Genomic DNA, 5,879 nt, shown 5'->3' on the forward strand with positions numbered 1-5,879 from the left:
AAATTGGGAAACACTTTTTGGAGTATAGGTAAATAGCGTTGTCATTTATAAGTTTCTCGACTAAGAAAAATGTCAATAAATTTTATTATACGAAAGTGCAAATTTTTTCTCGAATGAGAGTTCTACAATATTTTATTGAGGGTTTAGTTCTCAAGTTAAAAAATTCTCAGAGAAGAGTTAGACAAGTTTTCAACCCAGAAGTTTAGTGAACAATCTTCTTGGGACAAACTCTCAACTAAGAATTTAGATTCTATATAAAACTCAAAAAACAACTCAAATGCCATTACTCCTGAGACAGGAATTGGCCTGCAAAAGTGACCTGTCGACTGCAATGCCATTTCCCCTACGACAAAGTGTTGGGCCTAGGTAAGTGAATCTTTTTTCTAGGATTAGGGTTCGTTTGAATGGTATTGTCTGAAATTCGTTTGAATTTTGATTTGTTTGAGCCTCTGATAAGTTCAGAGTTTAGATTCTATTTAGAACTCAAAAAACAACTCAACTGACATTACTCTTGAGATAGGAACTCGCTTGTGAAAGCAACCCGTCAACCACCATGCCATTTCGCCTACGACAAAGCGTTGAGCCTAGGTAAGTGAATTTTTTGCCAAGATTAGGGTTCGTTTGAATGGTATTGTTTGAAATTCGTTTGAATTTTGGTTTGTTTGAGACTCTGAAACTCCAAACTTCGACTCCACGTTGGCACCCATTTAATTTGAAATACCATTCAAAGTTTGCCTTTGAAGGAAAAATTACTGTGTAACATGACTCAAGAGTAGAAGCATTGGTTAAGATTGAATTTGAGGCATAAAGGGGTTTTTCCAATCCCAATGGTTTAAAGGTCACATTCTAGAGACTCAAGAAGGTTTTCACCTTTGTTACTTCGATTACTAATAATATGCCTAATATTTGATACCTAATTTGTCACTAAGTTGTTTCGGGGTTTATTTACTATTTGAAAAATAACTAGGAAGAACCCCACTACAACATGCTTGGAGATTGTAAAAAAATTTGTTTATTGCTTTTCAAATAAATAAAAAACCAATTAGCCTTTGTTGTTGTGACCTTCAATTTGGTGACAATGTGGCGAATCATTTGTAATAATCAATGCCTGATTTAGATATCTCAACTTCCATACATTAAAACATTGATATTTCTCCTTTTTATTTTTATTTTTTACAGTCTGGTGCAATCATAAGTTGTTCCTAATGACTTGTATCAACATTGTATAACAATCTACCTTTATTTTTGCGATATCATTTTGGTTATTTGCAGTGTATCTCCTTTAACGAGCTATCTCAAAATCTAGTGTATGTATTTTAGTGATCTGATTGTGATTCGGTTGAAACAAAACCTAGTTGGGATCTTCATCTCATAGCACAAACACCATGATTTTGATGCATGTTATCTTCATACTTGATTTTTGGAGTCCTCTCAGCATTTTGTGGCAGTCCACTTCTTGTTTAAAGTGTTGTTTATGACCTTTCATTCCACTCCTTTTTACTTGACATGGTTTTTTTTAATGCATTGTTAGCTTCACTTATTATTTATTGACTAGCTCAACATTTCTTTTCGATTACCCATGTCTCACAGTTGGACTAAGATTCATTATATTGGAAGGAAACAGAAGGGGAATAGTTTCTCTCCAGGAAAAAGTATGTTTTCGGAGACATCTAATAAAATTGGAACGATACAAAGAAGATTAGCAAATCCCCTACCCAAGGATGACACACACGAATCGAGAAATAAGCTACTTTTTAGCCTTCCATGTGATTTGAGAAAATTTTCTATGGAAGCCTCATCATATAAAACATTATTGGAACACAACCTGCTTGATTGAGAATGACTTATCCTTTTGCACCAGTAATAAGATGGCCCTCAATTGGTCTATACCACAATCATATGAATCATATTTTCCCAACAAATGAATTTTGCTATGAGCATATTTAATAATTGACAAAAGATATGTCCATATTGCAAAATGATTTAAAACCATCTGCATATTTGCATTAATAAGTTCTCTAAGTTCTGAAATTGTTGCCTCATTAATTATGAAATATTCATAAACCTTGTCATATTTACCCTCTAAAGGAAAACATGTTCTTAGCAAAGAAACCTCTCTCTCATGTCAAAAAAAATCCAACCTATATGAATCCGCATATTGTGCTACATGCCATAGTATAGCTCATTAGGGGAATTTTGAGGTCTAAAATGGGCCTCCTAAGAAAAATGTAGAGCTAAAATAAACTTTATAAGAACCAATAGGATTCAAGATGATGATGTCAACCATGGGGGATGATTCACCATTTTTGGAGTAAAAAAATAAAAATATTAAAAAATAATAAATAATAAAACTACTTTTTCAATTCATATTTTCAACTTATCTCCCTAAGGTTTTACTCAAATTTTGAGCGAGAATACTCGTTAGATGTAAATTTAATTGCTCATCCAAGGAGTACCCGTGTTTCATACTTTTGATAGACCCTACTACACGAAAAATGAAAAATACATGAAAAAATGTGATTGCAATCATGTTTTTCATGTATTTATTATTTTTTCGTATAGTAGGATCCATCAAAAGTATGCAACATGGGTACTCCTTGGATGAGGAATCAGATTTTTCATCCAACGAGTGTTTCCACTCGAAATTTGAGTAAACCCATAGGGAGATAAGTTGAAAATACGAGTTGAAAAACTAGTTTTTTTTTTTCCTCTAAAATTTGATTATGTAATCTAATCTTATTTTATTTTTTCCACTATTATTTTATAATTTCCTTAGGAGATCCATTTTAGACCTCAAAATTTCCCTAATGACTAGCATGAGCTCAACCCACTTCTCTCGAAATTGGAATAAAAACCTCCAAGATCCATTCTAACCACGAGAATTAGAATATTTATATTCTATGAGATGAATGCAAGCTATAGATAATGACATCCTTGAAACGTAATCAAATCCAATGAAAAAGAACCAACAGAAGCTGAACACGCTCAAGAGGTTGGTTGGAGTGATAGAGATTTAGATGTACAAAGATTTACCTTTATAACAAAATTGGCTTCATCTGACTTTGTTATAACCTTAGCATTCCAAGTAGAATTTATGCAGCATACCAAATCATATTAGATTGATAATTCTCTATCTACTTCTACTCTATATGTCTCTTTTGTCCAAATAGATGGTACATTCATTTCCTCCCTTGTTATGGGAAGATTCATATACAATGGTGTAAAGAGATATCATTTGCGAGAGTGAGTGTAAAAGATTCTATATGGGAGAAAAGAGTATAGAATATTAGAGTTTTCTATGTAAATTTCTCAAGTTTTGTAATGGAGGATGTATATGATTTTTTTAGGTAAAGATCATGTTTTTGTGATAAATGATTGAAACATATGTCAAATATTAGCTATTAGCTTTTGTGAGTCTATATTATTAAAATGATTGGTCTACTTTTTAATGGATATTTAGTAAATTAGTGTATGTCTGGTTAAAATATAAATGTCATACATCATGTTAAAATACCTCATCTTCTAAACATATAATTGTCTTTGGTGAGACGTCCGGTTTTTTGGGATAGAAAGTGCTAATACTTACCCGGTTTTGTTGGCCAAAAAGTTGAAACCCTAAATTTGATTTCCTACACTAAAACTTAGTTATTTTTTATGTTGATAAGAAACCATTGGTAATGTCTTTTAGATACTAAAAACAATCATTTTAATTTTAATTTTTTAATAAAATTACTAAGGTTAATTTTCTAAACATTTCAAAATTATATTACCAATAAAAAAATAAAAATATAATTTGTGTTCAATAGACATAAATGGTTCTACATGTTCATAGATTGTTTTACTAAGCTACTTTGATAGGTATTTCTTGAGCGTTCTTTAATATTTTTTACATTTAGTAATTTGATGAGTAGCATTTGTATATATTTCTTAAACTTGCACATATATGAAATATTTGGAGATTATGAAGTTTACTTCTAATGTTGTTATCTTATAAAATATTAGTTCATTTAAATTTAAAAATTTCCATTTGGCATATTAATGTTTTGGAGTAATCACCATAATAATGATAGTGCAATAATTTAAAATTTTCCATTTGGTGTATTAATGTTTTGGAGTAAGATCCATAATAATGATAGTGCAATAGGTATCACATTGGTTATTACATTAATATGCATATGTATATTTTCAATTTATTTATTAATCAATAATTATATGTTTTTATATTATTAGTAATTTATTATTTTAAAATAAAAAAGCTATTTATAATAATAATAATTTAATTTTAATTTGATGTTTAAGTTAGACATCCCATTAGTGTATAGGATCTTTTTTTTGTAAGGCAAAGTTACCTCCTCAAAGCTACTTTATTGTTAATGTTTAAAGAGATATACATACTTTATCTTCTCTAGATTTCAACTCATGACCTTAAGATACAATAGATGATATATTTCCTAAAATGTAAATCATTATTTTTGTATTTCTACTACTTTTAATGTTAGTAAAAATTAACATATTTAAGAAAAATAAGAATAATAATAAATCAAATCTATCTATCGATCAGTCTATATTTATTTAATTCAAATGTATATATATTTTTATATGGATAGGGTGTTGATAAGTTGGGACACAACAAGCACTTTGGTCATGTGTCTACCACCCCACTTTACCTACCACTACTATCATCATCAAGGGTGGCATAGTCTTTGGTTTCCTAGTGTGAAGGGAATGCAAATAATAGGGATGAGAGGGAACTCACAATTGAGTTTCACGGGCTAACATTATGATAAGGTAATCTGAGATAATTGAGTAAGAATTACTAGTGTTCATTTTATGGAGTTCATTTCAATTATTTCCCTAGTAAATGTTTGAATGTGGTTGGTACTCATTTGAGTTTATGGGGAAGGGGAAGCAAACTAAAAACTTTACTAATAAAGCCAATTAGTCTACATGATCAATACACTTTTTTGTTAGTTTGTATAACTCTTGTTTTTCTTCATATTTTTGTCTCATTATATGTTGGTTGGGCTCTATTATTCACCATTAATTATCACCATTATGGGTTTATGTCAAGAAAAAGATGAAACTAAGGTTTGGGGGTTGTAAGCTAGACCTACCTTACCTTAAATTATTCCTATTTAGTGTTGTCTCTTGTTTGGTTTATGCAATGGTATGGTTGATAATTAAAGGAGTTTGTGTAACTAATGGGAATTACTGAGTTGACAAGGGTAAGACACACAAAATAAGGTTGGGTGTTGGTTAATCTTATGCTACTTCTCACCCCACTCACCTATACAAGGCCCCTATATTATGGCCTTTTCTCAAATGTGGCACAAAAAGAAATGGAGTGGGTTAAGAAGGCATTGGAAGAGAGAGGAGAAGTTATATCTGCGACATATATTTTGGAGAAGGTTCATGGGCTAGTCTGCGACCCAACTCACTATATCAATTTCTTTGTTTTGGTGGAGAATAAGGTTGTTACTAGGATTTCAGAGGATAATGGTGCTTTTTATTTTAGGCCTAGTTATTTTTCTTAGAGAACATTGATACTGATATTTCTAGATATAAATCCTTGCCATGTTGAGCATAGTGTGCCATTATGCAGATGTTGTTCATTCTTTCCAAGATTATGTTGATACAACTTAAACATGTTTAAGATCATATTAGAGAATACTTTGAGATGTGGATAAATTTTTCAACAAAAGATGAATTTAGCAGTGAGAGAAAAGCATGGAAGATTTTAGAAATTCCTCTACACCAAAATAAGTAGATTGGATCACCACTTTCACAAGGACAAATGTGGAACTTTGAGAGAGTAAAATATATTGGTGAATTTACATCTTTTTCTTTAAGTTTTCTTAGGTTCTATGTAGTTTTTTTCT

The 5,879-nt window shown here is 30.8% G+C and overlaps 1 non-coding gene across 1 annotated transcript; it reads left to right on the top strand.

Moving 5' to 3' along the window:
• Positions 1 to 1,652: 1,652 nt before the first annotated feature.
• On the top strand, positions 1,653 to 1,757 carry LOC149213641 (U6 spliceosomal RNA). The gene has a single exon (XR_016251597.1). It is a non-coding gene; the product is annotated as a U6 spliceosomal RNA (small nuclear RNA).
• The last annotated feature ends 4,122 nt before the right edge of the window (positions 1,758 to 5,879 follow it).

This window comes from Pinus tabuliformis, chromosome 1_1 (assembly GCF_031772625.1).
Source record: "Pinus tabuliformis cultivar Carrire ecotype Pingquan chromosome 1_1, CPIR1, whole genome shotgun sequence".
NCBI classification, from domain to species: Eukaryota; Viridiplantae; Streptophyta; class Pinopsida; order Pinales; family Pinaceae; genus Pinus; species Pinus tabuliformis.